Raw genomic sequence first — 18,230 nt, forward strand, 5'->3', positions numbered from 1 at the left:
CATGAGTTTTAGAGCCCTACTTAGGTTCAAGACCTGACTTATATTTACTTGCATTTAAGTTCTTGAAAAATAAACTCTGTAGTTTATACACTCTTTGTAGGTAAAATGAGAAGAAAAATAGTACTTAGATTTTAAATAGTGCCTACAGAATGTTTACTATAGAAACTGGAATATGGCAAATTTGAGCTAAATAATAGCTTTTGTTATTGATATTAGGGAAGCTCAGATGGCTCTGTGATAAAGAATCCACCTGCCAAAGCAGGAGGCACAGGAAACATGGGTTTGATCACTGGGTTGGGAAGATCCCCTGGAGGAGGAAATGGCAAACCACTCCAATTCTCTTTCCTGGAGAATCCCATGGACAGAGGAACCTGGCAGACTACAGTCAATGGGGTCGCAAAGAGTTGGACACGACTGAGCCTGCACATACACACACACACACACACACATTCCAGATAAGAAGGTTTAGACATGAAAGGCATTTACAAGAATGCTAGTTTTTCCCTCCCCCACCCCCACCCCCATTTACTGCTCTACTTTTCCAACTTTCTTTACCTGCCTTTCTTTACCTTTCTTTACCTGCTAGAAGATGACTTCAGCTTTAGTTTGGGTATGACCAATGGGAAGCGCCAGCAGAAGAGTGGGACAGCATGGAGTCAAGACATTTATTTTCCCAGCTCTCTGCTGAGCATTCTTTGTTTGGTTGTGTCCCTTTATCAAAAGTCACAGGTCAAGTTGGGCAGATCCCCACTCCCCCTTGCAGCCATATCAAGTTTTCTCTCCTCACAACTGCATTAAGTTTGTCACCTAACTCTAACTGAATACACCCCAATACATGAGAGTCTACGTGTATACTGTTGGTATGGTACAAAAAGCCTAATGTATCCAGGAGAAGCCCAAGTGTTAACTAGGAAAAATGAAGATGTGTATCCAATCTGAAGTAAAGGCATATCTCATGTGGTTCCTTATGTTTCCCACAGAGGCTAGTCTCTCTGCTTAATGGACTTAGTGCAACAGAACAAAATAGCATATTCACTCCATTTCTAAAGTTCACTCTGTTTTTATAGGTTTTAACAGCAAGGTTTTAAAGCAATACTAATATAAGCTCTGTGGGCTTCTCAGAATTGGCCCAAAGCTAACTGGAGGGTTTTAAACTTCAAGTCAGGAAACACACATGTATGTGTACAATGTACACTGACTAGGAGAGTATCCAATGCTATATGATACATGAGAAAAAGTAAACAGGGGAGAAAAAGAAGGGAAAAAGATTTCTATTTTGGGGGGACTTCACTCATGGACCAGTGGCTAAGACTCCATGCTCCCAATGCAGGGGGCTGGGTTCAATCCCTGGTCAGGGAACTAGATGCCACATGCTACAACTAAGAGTTTGCAGGTCTCAACTAAGATCTGGCACATCCAAATAAGTAAACCAATATTTTAAAAAAGATCTCTATTGTGTAGTCATCTGATAGCAGTATCAACTTTATACAGCTATGAAAACAGAAAGTGTGAGTTGGAACTTCCATTTAGGAAATACCAAAGAACCCTAAGACACCCCCTGTATACCACTAATCAGATATCTTAAGAGGACTAGAGAGACAATAGGAAGTGCAGTTTAGAACTCAGGACTCTTCCTATTTCCCAGGAGAGGGATCCTTCTGCCCAGTTCTTGGCCATGTAAATCATCCCCACGGGGAATCTAAAATAGGTACAATAATTAGGGATAGAGGAGAAAACATTAGTGTCTCAAATGTCTTAGGGACCTTATGATGGATTCTAATACTTCTCCAGAGGTGCCCCAGGAGCCTGCTCAGGGGATGTGTGAGCTAAGAAGGCCAGACTTTAAATGCCAGCTCTGCTTTATCATAAGCTCTGTTTTTATCTGTATTCTGCACTGGCTTCTCTGTAGCTCTGGTTTCAAGAAAGGATTACACTGCTAAAAATAGTAATATAAACATTTTAAAGTCACTGTCTTTGAATTTTACACACATCTATTAGTGACAAATTCCCCAGTATATTATTGAATCCTGAACACTTCATCTTTCTCTTGTGATATACGATGTCAATGGTTGGTATTCCTGAGGAGAATAAACTATCCATGTACCATGAAGCAGCTTATATTAATACTTTTAACATTATGAATTTGTTTGTTGTTTACTCGTTTCAGTCATGTCCAACTCTTTTATAACCCCATGGACTGTAGCCGCCAGGCTCCTCTGTCCATGGGATTTCTCAGGTAAGAATACTGGAGTGGGTTGTCATTCCCTTCTCCAGGGGATCTTCCGGACCTAGAGATCAAACCCGGGTCTCCTACACTGGCAACTGAATTCGCCACTAAGGAAGCCCAACTTTATAAATGAGCATGGACAAAAGCCCCTTCGTGTTTATCTACATTCATCCTTCCATTTCTCTTTTACCTGTAGGAAATTAGACAATTATGAGCTATCTTGATGGAAATCAGATTCCAAATATAGCAGAATCTTACCTTTAACGAAACTATTTTGGTATAATATCTCACAGGGACCTCTTTGTCCCAACTTTACCTAAGATCATATTTATACTGGAGAACTTTTTTAAAGTCTTTCTTGGGGGAATGTCAGTTTATCCCAATGAGTAGGTAGTCTATGTGTGCATTACATTCAGTAATATATTGAATGCTTAATATCAGCAATAAGTATATACTGACAACATTAATGTCTCTTGAAAAATGATTGCTGGTTTTGTTTTTCAAAGGTAATGGAAACCCTCAACAGACTGCAGAAGCCCCAGTAGGAAGAGTTGAGAGGCAGATGGAATGAAACTGTGGTATAAAAGTAGTTGAGGAGTTTGTAATACTAAACTAAAAATAGTTTCTCCATGCCATAATGGTGTATTTTAAAGGTACTTTTTATGTATTGGTAGAAAACAAATTTCCCTCCAGCTAACATCTTTTATCATCTGGTTGCATGTAATCAAAAGTTCTGTTTTCTAAGCAATGTGCTTTTAATCAAGTAAAAAAAGACCGTCTGCTTACTATTTGACTGTTATGGAGCTCAAATATTATTGTTAAACAAAGTATCCTTAAATAAATCTTCATTTCCTTGATGTCATACAACCCCGTTCATGCATGTTAATGTTTTCAGACCTATCTCAGGATCAGTTTACATGATAAAATATAATTAACTGTTGTTTGCTCACTTAAGTTGCAGTCAGTGTTTCAGTAAGCCTGACATGTGGGCTCAAACTGGACTGCTGATTTGTGAAGCTTGTGGTGGTTCATGTGGCAGTTGTACCTGCAAAGTTTTATTCATATAAATGGTCACCATCTCTGTTTAGGCACCAAGAGCATGATTAGTTGGTTTCCTGGGTTTATACTAGTTAAGGTATTTGTGATACAGGCTATTTAAGGAATTTCTCTAATTTGGCCTTTGGGAAACAACAAGAGGCTAAATTCAGTGAGATAAAATATGAATACATGTGTAGAAATGATGTGGATAATCTATATTTTCTACTATCACTTTCAGCTACTACTGTGACTGGTATCTCCTCACATGACCCACGGTTTGAGGGTAGATAGTTCAGGGCTGCTCATCATCGAGCAGCTCAGGGATGCCATTGAGACCCTAGTGGCCTTCTTCTTCCACCATCTTTAATATGTGACTTTTATTTCCCCGGTTTCAAGGCAGACACTGAACTTATGAACACCATACCCAAATGTAACATTCATTTCCTGGAAAGGCAGCCTGTTCCCTTGACTTCTTAAACTTCATTGGTCATAACTCTGCTCATGGCCAACCCAAGCTGTTTGAGAGGCTGTGAAATCAAGGACAGTACTTTACAATCACTAAAGAACAGGAAAAGGGGGATAGAAAGGCTGTTGAGTGAGCCAAGCTATAGTATCTGCTCACTAAAGAATTAGATTAATTATTTGAGCTTCAGGCTAAAAGATAGGCAATCTCTTTGTCCTTTACTTTTTTGTCAACCTATGCTTCAGAAAACACATGCTGATCATAGCAAGTTAGCCACAGTGACTCTCATTTCCCTCTGTATTTTTTCAGGGTCCAATGTTAATGATACAACCAGGTAGTAGAGACTATTTTTGCCTATTTAGCATTCATTTATCCACTTTTTCGTATCTTAGAAACTCAATTTCAATTAAATATATCCTTAATTCCATGTAGCCACAGGTCTCAAGGGAAACTGAACTCACCCCAATTTTAGGAAGGGATTCTTTCAAAAGTAATCTTGCCTATGATTGGTTCTGGAACAAGCATATGTTTCCACTTTGACCTGAATGGGAATTCTTTCAGTGAGAAAAGGAAAATTCCTTGCCCCTATGAGATAGCCATAGGAATGTCCCCTGGATATTACTGGATGTAGATATGATTCTGAGGACTGCTGCAGTCATCCTGCTACACAGAGGATAAAGCCACACTTGGAATTACAAGCAGAGAGATAGAAAGCACTGGGGCCCTTGATGATCTTGCTGAATCCCTCTGCCCTGAAGCCCACTCCACCACTGAACTTCCTTCCAGTCAAGTGAGATCTTTTGTTCTTTAGTTTTTTTAGTCAGTTGGAAACAATTTCTGTTACTTGTAGCCAAAAGTACCTTAATTCTTAGGAATCATCTAAATTTTTTGTCCTCTAAAAGTTCTGAGAAGTTTGCATTTATGCTATTACTGTTATCTTTGCTACTTGTAACTCTAATTAAATGGGATTTCCCATAGAGACATCAGTGTAGAAATACACTATATGCATTAGCACATTTAGAGCCAACTTGCTACCAAGAATGTGCTAAGAAAATGCATTCTATCTCACACTCCTTCCAGTTAAGGGTTTTGCCAATCCAGGGGAATGAACCATAGGTACAGTGCAGATCAACTGGGAAGTATTTCTACAAAATTGGTAAGCAAGTGTAACTTCATCAGCCACATTATACAGGGACAACCAAGAAATACGTACTGTGAGATGCATTATAATCTATGAGGCCGATAGGCTGGTACCACCAAAGCAGGCTAAGGGACCCCTGAAACTGAAGTGAATGTTAGGCTAATGGTGCAGGAAATAGAAGACGACTCCATTCAAGCCATAAGATACTGTGCACCAAACAAAGAGGAAGAAATGGACAATGTGTCCTATGCTCCCACTGTTCCCAAACTATACTTGATATGGCATGTAGGAATTGAAATACCTGATTGGGGCTTTAAGGTTCTCAAATGTGCGAGAGAGAGAGAGAGAGAGAGACAGAGACAGAGACAGAGACAGAGAGAGAATAAATGACTAAAATAAAATCCCTCACACTAAGTTCTTGGTTACAAGACAGAAGGATAAATTATATTATCATACAGGGTACTGCAGAACTTCATTTACAAGATGATATTAGATTACTTCCTAAGACACCTGCTTAGTATTAAATACAACAAAAACCATGCGGTAGAAGCAAATGTCAGAAAAAGGAGGAAAAAAGAGACACATTAAAAGCCCTTTTAAAAAAATAGTGTACAAAAATGCATCATTGATAGTTGGAATACACATGAATTGTTAAAATGCTAGAAAATAATGGCTCACAAAGATAAAAGCCCCGAACAGATTAACTTTTAAAAAGATATTCATCTTATGGTTTTATAAGTTGCTTACTATTTTATGTCAGAATAATGGATTTGGTTAGTAGATGGCATGGTATAATTAAAAAGGTATTAGAAGGTATTCATTTAAAATATAAGATACGGTGCCCACTGTGATTAATTTTAGGGACTTTTTCTAAGAGACTTAGGGTAAGAGACACTGTTGTTCTAAGCCTCAGTCTGAATTTTCACACTATTTTGATTACTTACAAAGAAAAAGGTGTGAAGCATATATACAAATAACCAGGAAATGCTAATGCTAATTTTATTATTGAAACTTTGTTAGATTATGCAATTCTCTTATTGAGTCACCAACAATAGGAAACATGTTTCCCACACATTTAGTAGGAGACAAATGTTAAGAAGGTCTAATCATAACAGGGACACACAGGGCTATGAGTCTAGACAAATTTAAATACATGAAAAGGCTCATCTCTTTCTTATCCAAACGCCTGTCAGGTTTCAAGGTTAAAGCCATATTTATGTTTTCATTTTTTTCTCCTGATAATTGGTAAGGTTATATCTATGAATATTATACCACCTAATTTCAAAAATTTCAAATAGGTTAAAAGGCAATTTATCATCAGCTTTAAAATGGGATGTTAACAGCTTTATAGTTAAATTAGGCTATGAAAAATGGGTAAAGGTTGTCTGTGGAAAAAAAAGCTTTTTATGACAAAGATAATTGAACTCACAGAGAGGAAGGTATAACCTGAAATGATTTAGAAAATTCATCATGAAAGTGTGTCATTATATTAATTTAGAGAGAAAATCACTTTTTTATTTACCCATCTCTAATGAATTCATCTCTTCATTCAGACAGGCCAGGGACCAGTGAAACGTTAATGATGAACATGTCAAAAGTTGGAATATAACCTTGTCACATTCACCATAAGACTCTCAGCAGTTTGGAACAATTTTCTTGACCTGCTTGAAATCCTCTAAGAGAGAATTATTTAAAAAGCCATCTTATTGAAAGATAAAAAGAATTATTTGGGAAAGTTCTTTGAGTCATTTTCTAAAATATTTTTTATGAGAGAAGTGAATGCATATTCATGGTAGAGAATATGGACTATGAATAAAAGCATAAAACAGAAAATAAAAATTACCTGCAATTCCACTTTCCTAAGGCAACTAACAATTGCAAATATTTTGGTTTGTCTTCTCTGTCTTTGAATGTTTATAAAATCATTATCATAAGGTGAACAATTAGTTTGTGTATTATTTTACTTACTCAACATTCCATCATGAAGCCCTTCCCAGGCAGCATATTGAGAACCAGAAGAAAATATAGATAACAACTTCTAACAAATTACTGGGATATTTGAATCATTAAAGACTGAGTATAAAATATGTTTAACATGCTATGAAAAGAAAAGGAAGGGGTGAATATATGAATAAGAAGCAAGAGACTATGGAAAATGACAAAGTAGATTTGGAAATGAAAATACTATAACTTTCAGAAATAAAAATATTATCATTGAATATAAAAATGATTGTATAATTGAATGTTTAGGTTAATGGCTGATTACAAACTGCTAAAGAAATAATTAGTGATTTGAAATTTAGATTTAAAGATATATTCTACAATGCAGAAGAAAACCAAAAACATGGAAAATATAAAATAGGGTTGGAGATATGGAGAATAAAGTAAGAAGATATGTCTTATTCTAAGCAGAGTTCCATAAGAAGAGGAAAAGAATGAAAGAATGGGACTGGCCTATATCTGAAGTGATAACATCTGAGAATTTTCATAACAGATGAAAGATAACAATTTTCAGATTCGTGAACACTAATGACTATCAGAAAGGATAAATAAAAGGAAATCCTCTGAAGGGTATGTATAATGAAATTATATGAAATTAAATATAAAGAGGAAACTTTTAAAATAGAGAAGAGACAAAGTACCTTCAAGATTACTTACATGGAACCCTACAAACAAATTCTCAGAGTCAGCAATGGAAGTCAAAAGCCTGTAGAATAATATTTCACTGTGCTGAAAAGAATTTAGAACTAAATGTACCTTTCATGAATGAAAAATACAAACATTTTAGACAACAGACAGACTGAATTTGGTAGCAGTTAACCCTCACTGAAGGAATGTATAAAGAATTAATCTTTAGACACTAATAAAATGATTACAGAGGGATGTAGGAAGGCATATGCAAAAAAAAAAGTTAAATACTTGAGTACATTCAATCAACAGATTCAATAATTATTTATGAGTAATGACTATGTGGTAGGCCTTGTTTTAAGTACTTGAAGTATAGCAAAGAATAACCACCACAAAGAAAATTCCTGCCTTCATGGAACTTCCAGTCTAGTGCCTACCTAAACAAATATTGTCTGTATAAAGCAATAACAATGCACATTTCATGATTAAAATAAGTCTAAGATACTGAGCAGCAATAAGAAAAGTTGAGAAAAGCAGCAGAAATAAAGTCTTCCAAAGTTTTTACTTTTTTTCTGATGGAGTAAACTTCCCTAAATTAAGTGTATATGAAAATTTTTAGGATATAATGGAAAGAACAGAGATAAAGTATAAAACTTCTAAACTCAGTATGAAAGAAGGCAAGAAGTCAGGCAAAATGATACATAAAAAATGTCGGGTAAATAGAAAGCACAAAATATGGTAGAGATGATTCCAAATACCAATTAAAAATGTTTGCTGGAGGCTTATCATATATGGCCTTTACTATGTTGAGGTAGGTTCCTCCTGTGCCCATTTTTTTTGAAGAGTTTTAATCATAAATGTGTGCTGAATTTTGTCAAAGGCTTTTTCTGCACCTATTGAGATTATCATACAGTTTTTATCTTTCAGTTTGTTAATATGGTGTATCACATTGATTTGCATATACTGAAGAATCCTTGCATTCCTGGAATAAACCCAACTTGATCATGGTGTGTGAGCTTTTTGATGTGTTGCTGAATTCTGTTTGCTAAAATTTTGTTGAGGATTTTTGCATCTATGTTCACCAATGATATTGGCCTGTAGTTTTCTTTTATTATGTTGCCTTTGTTTGGTTTTGGTAACAGGGTGATGGTGGCCTCGTAGAATGAGTTTGGAAGTCTTCCTTTGCAATTTTTTGAAAGAGTTTAGAAGGAGAAGGCATTAGCTCTTTTCTAAATGTTTGACAGAATTCTCCTGTGAAGCCATCTGGTCCTGGACTTTTGTTTTCTTGGGAGATTTTTTATCACAGCTTCAGTTTCAGTGCTTCTAATTGGGTTGTTCATAATTTCTGTTTCTTCCTGGTTCAGTCTTGGAAGATTGAACTTTTCTAAGAATCTGTTCATTTTTTCCAGTAAATACCAATTAAAAATGAACTAAAAATTATAGTTAACAAAGATTTTCAGACAGGAACAGAAAGATCAAATCCAACTAAGTGTCTTCATAAGTGGCACATCTAAATTAAAAGTGCACAAAATGGTATATAAAATATTCATATATAGCAAATACAAACAAAATGAAGCTGGCCTGCCAATATTAATAATACATGAAATAGACTTTAACGAAAAGGTGTTATTAGATATAAAGAAGGCCACCATATAATAGTAAGAATTTCACCTTATCAGAAAGACGTATCTAGAATACATACTGAGACTATAAAACTATGCATCTCAAAATAAACTGTCAAAATACATAATGTTTTAAAACTTGACAGATTGTGAAGACAAATACACAAAGAGGCCAGTGAGTAAATGTTTTCAAAATTCTTCCTACCAACTGATAGATACAGCAGGCAAAAACAAAAAGAAAAATTAGCACAATATATAACGTTTGAGATATGCAACCAACTAGCTTGAGCTAATCTATCCAAAAATTTCAGAACACAAAAGCTTTTCAAACACACATGGAACATTACTGACAATAATATGATGAGCTTTATTGCAACTCTATAAATTTTAAAAGATTAGTAATCATTAAATAAATTTACCCTAATACAATGTTGCTTTTATCTCCTATGTTAAAATTGTATGTGAAATCATATTAAAAAAAAAATCCTAATCCAAAAAAAAAAGGGACAGCTCACTTATTGGAAAAAAGTAAATTACCATACAACATACTATTAAGGCATCTTAAATTTTCATTGAATGATCATGGCATAATTACTCTATTGTTTGTGATTTGGGTAATTTAAATTTTTGCTACTATAAATACCACTGTGACAAAGCTCCTATTACATAAGTCTTTGTAAGAATCTAATTAATTTCTTAAGGGTATATTCCCAGTATTTTAATTGTTAGATCATGTTTGTGAATTTTTAGACCTAAAATTCCCTGTAGGTGTTGCACAAAAGTTTTACTAATCTTACTCTTAGCAGCAGGATACAAAGGTATCTATCTTACAAAACTTTTGATAATACTATCAGGAAAAATTATAATCTTATTTTGATTGGCATATCTTTGATTACCAAATTATTCATGATGTTGAAAACAGTCCATAAATTTCTTGACCATTTCACTTATTCTTATCATTTTTTAACCTGTTCAATTATGTGCTTTGCTGCTTTTCTTTTCTTTTTTTTTAAATTTATTTTAATTGGAGGCTATTTACAATATTCTGGTGTTTTTTGCCATACAGTCACATGAATCCACCATGGGTGTACATGTGTTTCCCATCCTGACCCTCCCTCCCACCTCCCTCCCCATCCCATCCCTCAGGGTCATTCCAGTGCACCAGCCCTAAGCACCCTATCTCATGCATTGAACCTGGACTGGCGATCTGTTTCACACATGATAATATACATGTTTCAATGCTATTCTCTCAAATTATTCCACCCTTGCCTTTTCCCACAGAGTCCAAAAGTCTCCTCTTTACATATGTGTCTCTTTTGCTGTCTCGCATATATGGTCATCATTACCATCTTTCTAAATTCCATATATATGCATTAATATACTGTATTGGTGTTTTTCTTTCTGACTTACTTGGTTCTGTATAATAGGCTCTACTTTCAACCACCTCATTAGAATTGATTCAAATGCCTTCTTTTTAATAGCTGAGTAATATTCCATGGTGTATATGTACCACTGCTTTCTTATCCATTCATCTGCTGATGGACATCTAGGTTGCTTCCATGTCCTGGCTATTGTAAACAGTGCTGCGATGAATATTGGGGTACACGTGTCTCTTTCCATTCTGCTTGCCTCAGTGTGTATGCCCAGCAGTGGGAATTGCTGGGTTGTATGGCAGTTCTATTTCCAGTTTTTTTTAAGGAATCTCCACACTATTTTCCATAGCAGCTGTATTAGTTGGCCTACCAACAGTGGGCCCACCAACAGTATAAGAGGGTTCCTTTTTCTCTGCACCCTCTCCAGCATTTATTGTTTGTAGATTTTTTGATAGCAGCCATTCTGACCAGTGTGAGATGGTACCTCATTGTGGTTTTGATTTGCGTTTCTCTGATAATGAGTGATGTTGAGCATCTTTTCATGTGTTTGTTAGCCATCTGTATGTCTTCTTTGGAGAAATGTCTGTTTAGTTCTTTGGCCCATTTTTTGATTGGGTCATTTATTTTTCTGGAATTGAGCTGCAGGAGTTGCTTGCATATTTTTGAGATTAATTAATTGTCAGTTGCTTCATTTGCTATTACTTTCTCCCATTCTGAAGGCTGTCTTTTCACTTTGCTTATAGTTTCCTTCATTGTGCAAATGCTTTTAAGTTTAATTAGGTCCCATTTGTTTATTTTTGCTTTTATTTCCATTACTCTGGAAGGTGGGTCATAGAGGATCCTGCTGTGATTTATGTCAGAGAGTGTTTTGCCTCTAGGAGTTGTATAGTTTCCTCTAGGAGTTTTATAGTTTCTGGTCTTACATTCAGATCTTTAAACCATTTTGAGTTTATTTTTGTGTATGGTGTTAGAAAGTGTTCTAGTTTCATTCTTTTACAAGTGATTGATCAGTTTTCCCAGCACCACTTGTTAAAGAGATTGTCTTTTCTCCATTGTATATTCTTGCCTCCTTTGTCAAAGATAAGGTGTCCATAGCTGCGTGGATTTATCTCTGGGCTTTATATTTTGTTCCATTGATCTATGTTTCTGTCTTTGTGTCAGCACCATGCTGTCTTGATGACTGTTGCCTTGTAGTATAGCCTGAAGTCAGGCAGGTTGATTCCTCCAGTTCCGTTCTTCTTTCTCAAGATTGCTTTGGCTATTCGAGGTTTTTTGTACATCCTTACAAATTGTGAAATTATTTTTTCTAGTTCTCTGAAAAGTACCTTTGGTCGCTTGATAGGGATTGCACTGAATCTATAGATTGCTTTGGGTAGTATAGTCATTTTGACAATATTGATTCTTCCAATCCATGAACATGGTATATTTCTCCACTATTTGTGTCCTTTTTGATTTCTTTCATCAGTGTTTTATAATTTTCTATACATAGATCTTTTTTTTTCTTTAGGTAGATTTATTCCTAAGTATTCTATTCTTATCGTTGTAATGGTGAATGGAATTGTTTCCTTAATTTCTCTTTCTGTTTTCTCATTGTTAGTGTATAGGAATGCAAGGGATTTCTGTGTGTTAATTTTATATCCTGTAACTTTACTATATTCATTGATTAGCTCTAGTAATTTTCTGGTAGAGTCTTTAGGGTTTTCTATGTAGAGGATCATGTCATCTGCAAACAGTGAGAGTTTTACTTCTTCTTTTCCAATCTGGATTCCTTTTATTTCTTTTTCTGCTCTGATTGCTGTGGCTAAAACTTCCAAAACTATGTTGAATAGTAGTCATGAGAGTGGGCACTCTTGTCTTGTTCTCGACTTTAGGGGAAATGCTTTTAATTTTTTACCATTGAGGATAATGTTTGCTGTTGGTTTATCATATATGGCTTTTATTATGTTGAGGTATGTTCATTCTATGTCTGCTTTCTGGAGGGTTTTTATCATAAATGGATGTTGAATTTTGTCTAAGGCTTTCTCTGCATCTATTGAGATAATCATATGGCTTTTATTTTTCAATTTGTTAATGTGTTGTATTACATTGATTGATTTGTGGATATTAAAGAATCCTTGCATCCCTGGGATAAAGCCCACTTGGTCATGATGTATGATCTTTTTAATATGTTGTTGGATTTTGTTTGCTAGAATTTTGTTAAGGATTTTTGTATCTATGTTCATCAGTGATATTGGCCTGTAGTTTACTATTTTTGTGGCATCTTTGTCTGGTATTGGTATTAGGGTGATGATGGCCTCATAGAATGAGTTTGGAAGTTTACTTTCCTCTGCAAATTTCTGGAAGAGTTTGAGAAGGATAGATGTTAGCTCTTCTCTAAATTTTTGGTAGAATTCAGCTGTGAAGTCATCTGGTCCTTGGCTTTTGTTTGTTGGAAGATTTCTGATTACAGTTTTGATTTCTGTGCTTGTGATAGGTCTGTTAAGATTTTCTATTTCTTCCTGGTTCAGTTTTGGAAAGTTACACTTTTCTAAGAATTTGTTCATTTCTTCCAAATTGTCCATTTTATTGGTATATAGTTGCTGATAGTAGTCTCTTATGATCCTTTGTATTTCTGTGTTGTCTGTTGTGATTTTTCCATTTTCATTTCTAATTTTGTTGATTTGATTCTTCTCCCTTTTTTTCTTGTTGAGTTTGGCTAATGGTTTGTCTATTTTATTTATCTTCTCAAACAACCAGTTTTTAGCTTTGTTGATTTTGGCTATGGTCACCTTTGTTTCTTTTGCATATATTTCTGCCCTAATTTTTGATTTCTTTCCTTCCACTAACTCTGTGGTGCTTCATTTCTTCTCTTTCTAGTTGCTTTTGGTGTAGAATTAGGTTATTTATTTGATTTCTCTCCTGTTTTTTGAGGTAGGCTTGTATTGCTATGAACCTTCCCCCTTAGCACTGCTTTTACTGAATCCCATAGGTTTTGGGTTATTTTGTTTTCATTTTCATTCATTTCTATGCATATTTTGATTTCTTTTTTGATTTCTTCTGTGATTTGTTGGTTATTCAGAAGCGTGTTATTTAGCCTCCATGTGTTTGTATTTTTAATAGTTTTTTTCCTGTAGTTGACATCTAATCTTACTGCATTGTGATCAGAAAAGATGCTTGAGATGATTTCAATTTTCTTGAATTTACCAAGGCTGGATTTATGGCCCAGGATGTGACCTATCCTGTAGAAGGTTCCATGTGCACTTGAGAAAAAGGTGAATTCATTGTTTTAGGGTGAAATGTCCTATAGATATCAATTAAGTCTAACTGGACCACTGTATCATTTAAAGTTTGTGTTTCCTTGCTAATTTTCCTTTTAGTTGATCTATCCATAGGTGTGAGTGGGGTATTAAAGTCTCCCACTGTTATTGTGTTGCTGTTAACTTCCCCTATCATACTTGTTAGCATTTGCCTTACATATTGTGGTGTTATGTTGGATGCATATATATTTATAATTGTTATATCTTCTTCTTGGATTGATCCTTTGATCATTATGTAGTGTCCTTCTTTGTCTCTTTTCACAGCCTCTATTTTAAAGTCTATGTTATCTGATATGAGTATTGCGACTCTTGCTTTCTTTTGGTCTCCATTTGCATGAAATATCTTTTTCTAACCCTTCACTTGCAGTCTGTATGTGTCCCTTGTTTTGAGGTGGGTCTCTTGTAGACAGCATATATAGGGGTCTTGTTTTTGCATCCATTCAGCCAGTCTTTGTCTTTTGGTTGGGGCATTCAACCCATTCACATTTAAGGTAATTATTGATAAGTATGATCCCATTGTCATTTAGTTTGTTGTTTTGGGTTCGAGTTTATAAACCTTTTCTGTGTTTCTTATCTAGAGAAGATCCTTTAGCATTTGTTGAAGAGCTGGTTTGGTGGTGCTGAATTCTGTCAGCTTTTGCTTGTCTGTAAAGCTTTTGATTTCTCCTTCATATTTGAATGAGATCCTTGCTGGGTACAGTAATCTGGGTTTTAGGTTTTTCTCTTTCATAAAAATATGGAAGGCTTCAAAAATTTGTGTGTCATCCTTGCACAGGGGCCATGCTAATCTCCTCTGTATCGTTCCAATGTTAGTATATGTGCTACTGAAGCGAGCATAGCTTTGCTGCTTTTCAAAAGTGGATTTACAGAACAATTTTTGTATTAGAAATTCAATCCCTTCATGCCTGTTGAATATACTTAACCTAGCTAGTCATTAAGTTTTTTATCTTTTGATTTTGTTCTTTTTAATGTAGTCAAAATCTTTTCTCTTGTGAGTACCATCTCTTCTTTTTTAATAAAAAAAATCATGGAAAATTGTTATCTATCTTGAGACTCATTAACCAGTAACTTTTCCACATGTCTTATGGTTTCATTTTTCATATAAGCTCCTTAAATTATTATATAAAAATACACACATATATGTATGTCTCTATATATGTGTGTCTGTGTATATATTAATACTTATATTTTTATTTATTTAATTCAGGGTCATTTTTCCTATCCATTGACTTGTCTACTCATATTAAGATGAGTTAAGTTAGACCCATATTTTCCCCCCATCTTTATTGCAACATAATTGATAAATAAGACTTGTATTTTATGTGTACAACATTATTCTTTAAGGTTTTTTTTTTTTTTTATTGTGGACCATTTTTAAAGTCTTTATTGTATTTGTTACAATATTGTTTCTGTTTTATGTTTTAGTTTTTTGACCATGAGGCATGTGGGATCTTAGCTCCCAGACCAGGGATCGAACCTGCCTCGCCTGCATTGGAAGGCAGAGTCTTAACCATTGGACCTCCAGGAAAGTTCCCATGATGTTTTGATAAACATATATACTGTGAAATGATTACCACAATCAAGCTAATTAACATATATCACCTTGCATACTGCTACTGCTACTTCTAAGTCACTTCAGTCATGTCCGACTCTGTGCGACCCCATAGACAGCAGCCCACCAGGCTCCACCGTCCCTGGGACTCTCCAGGCAAGAACACTGGAGTGGGTTTCCACTTCCTTCTCCAATGCATGAAAGTGAAAAGTGAAAGTGAAGTTGCTCAGTCACGTCCGACTCTTAGCGACCCCATGGACTGCAGCCTACCAGGCTCCTCCGTCCATGGGATTTTCCAGGCAAGAATACTAGAGTGGGGTGCCATTGCCTTCTCCGTCACCTTGCATAGTTACCTGTTTTTTGAGCTAACACTTAAGATACACTATCTTAGCAAATTCCAAGTACACAATAGAATATTATTAACTACAGTCATCATGATGTATATAATACTTCTCCAGGATTTATTCATACTGTTCATGGGGTTCTCAAGGCAAGAATGCTGAAGTGGCTTGCCATTCCCTTCTCCAGTGGACCACATTTTGTCAGACAAGAAGAAGGAGAAGGGGACGACAGAGGATGAGATGGTTGGATGGCATCACCGACTCAATGGACATGAGTTTGAGTAAGCTCCAGGAGATAGCGAAGGACAGGGAAGCCTGGCATGCTTCAGTCCATGGGGTCGCAAAGTGTCAGACATGACCGAACGACCTGAACAACAGGATTTATTCATCCTGTATAACTGAAAGTTTGTAGTCTTTGACCAATACCTCCTCATTTCCCCCACTCCCCAGCTCTGGCAACCACCATTCTACTATTTGCTTCTGTGAATCTGACTTTTTTAGATTCCACATAATGAGATCATGCAGTAAGCTCATACAGTATTTGTCTTTCTTTGGATTATTTCACTTAGCATAATGTTCTCCAGGTTCATCCATTTGTTGCAATTAGCAAGATTTCTTTATTACACCTGAATAATCATCCAGTGTGTATATGCATAATTTTCTTTATCCACTCATCTCACTGATGGACACTTAGGTTGTTGTCATATCTTGGTTATTATGACTAATGCTGCAATGAACATGGGAGTGCAAATATCTCTTCAGTGTATGATTAATCATCTCAAGTATTGCCTAATTTCACTTCTCTTTTTTACTCCCTTGGTTTTTCAGGAGTGTGTTGTTTACTTTTCACATAATTGTGAACTTCCTATCTTTTCTCCTGTTATTAACTTCTAGTTTCATACCACTGTGGTCAGAAAAGATAACTTTTTGTTAGTTATCGTTCAAGTTTTCCTACCCAGCACTGTTTTCTGTAGCCGTTATTATTCATGAGTTTCTGCTCTTGTGAGCCATGACTCTTTTGTATTTCCTTGTGTGTGTCTTTATTCTTTCTTCATCTCTCTGGTGGACCCATGAAGAGCTGTTGGTTTATCAGTTTGTTCAGCGTTTTAGTTGCTGTGAGGATGGAGGGGCATCCTCCAAGTTCCTTACGTGTGGAATCAGAAACTGGAAGTCTGTCTTAGATTGTTGACAATATAATGTGTCTCAGTGTCTCACTGAAGTTGTCTTGAGTTCAGCCTACTAGAGATTCTCTGAACATCATGGAACTGAATGTTCATTTCCTTCTCCAGATTTTGGAAAATGTTCCCCATTATTTCTTTAAATAAGCTTTCTGACCCTTTCTCATTCTCTGTTCCTTTTTTTGCTCCCTTAATGCATATACTGGTTATCCTGATGGTGGTCGATAAGTCATGTAAGTTTTTTCATTGTTTTTCACTCTTTTTAACCAACTGGATAATTTCAAATGACTTGTCTTGGGGTCACTGAGTTTTCTTCTGCGTGTTCAAGTCTGCTTCAGGGAACAGTCATGTCTTGGGACCTATTACCAGGGGTGCCCATAGGCATGACTTTTGCCTAGCCCATTGGGTGGGTCCCTGGAGGGGCAAGAATGTCTCTGATTATGGAAGAGCAGCACTGAAGTTAGGTCATAAGACTGCTTCAAGAACTGCGGCAGTGTTCCTAGACTACATCACTCCCATTATCGTGTCTTTGTAATTATTTGTTGCAAATATACTGACCACTTTTTGATTCTATGGTTTCTTCATCTAAATCAGATGTATTTATGAGGTTATATATCTATTTTCTGCCCCCTACAACTCATTCATTCTCTTATCTATTTTTATTTTACTTTGTATTCTGGAGACATTGCTTCATTGATACAATTTGTTCAGCTTTCTCTGTCATTTCATATTATAATACCTTTAAATGCAGCTTTTAGATTCCTCATTGCATTTGATTTTCCTCTCATTTCTTTCTTATTTTAACAGGTTCTTTTGCATCTCTGCCCTTCATCATTAAATTTTCTCCCTAGGGTTCCCAGTTTTTTAATTAATAGTGATCATGTATTCTTACTTCTTTTTGAGGACACCTAGATATCTTCTAAACTTTTCACCTCTTTTAGTGGGAACATATTGTCAGAAAAATGTTGCTACTTTGAACCTTCAGGAAAATCTTACCTTTCTCTTATAATATAGAACAATTTTAATAGATACTATTTAGAAAAGTTAGGTATAGACCCTTTATCCAATGAGAAACGATTTACTCAGGCCTGGCATATGCACAAAGTAAGTGGAGTATTTTTAGTACTAATGCTGGACAGTTCCCTAAATGGAAACATTTACACAAGCACATCACATTGCACACCAGCACATGTTTATGTGTAGCTATTTTAATGGGACATTTGGGGAAGCTATATCAGTCCCAACTCATCTGCTACAATGTGACCCTGGGAATTCTTCACTGATAAATGTTTACTGCTGTTCCCTTTGTCAAGGTGAAATGGTGACTGACATATTACACAAATGGAAGTGCATATTTCACCATGTACCATT

General features: G+C 35.7%; 1 protein-coding gene and 1 non-coding gene across 2 annotated transcripts in view; both read right to left on the reverse strand.

Moving 5' to 3' along the window:
* The window catches only part of IL1RAPL1 (interleukin 1 receptor accessory protein like 1), a 1,418,929-nt gene that overhangs the window by 158,564 nt on the left and 1,242,135 nt on the right, over nucleotides 1–18,230 (reverse strand). The gene's annotated exons all lie outside the window — the stretch shown is intronic.
* On the reverse strand, nucleotides 14,519–14,625 carry LOC122691013. The gene has a single exon (XR_006340262.1). It is a non-coding gene; the product is annotated as a U6 spliceosomal RNA (small nuclear RNA).

Source organism: Cervus elaphus, chromosome X, assembly GCF_910594005.1.
Source record: "Cervus elaphus chromosome X, mCerEla1.1, whole genome shotgun sequence".
In the NCBI taxonomy this organism is placed as follows: domain Eukaryota; kingdom Metazoa; phylum Chordata; class Mammalia; order Artiodactyla; family Cervidae; genus Cervus; species Cervus elaphus.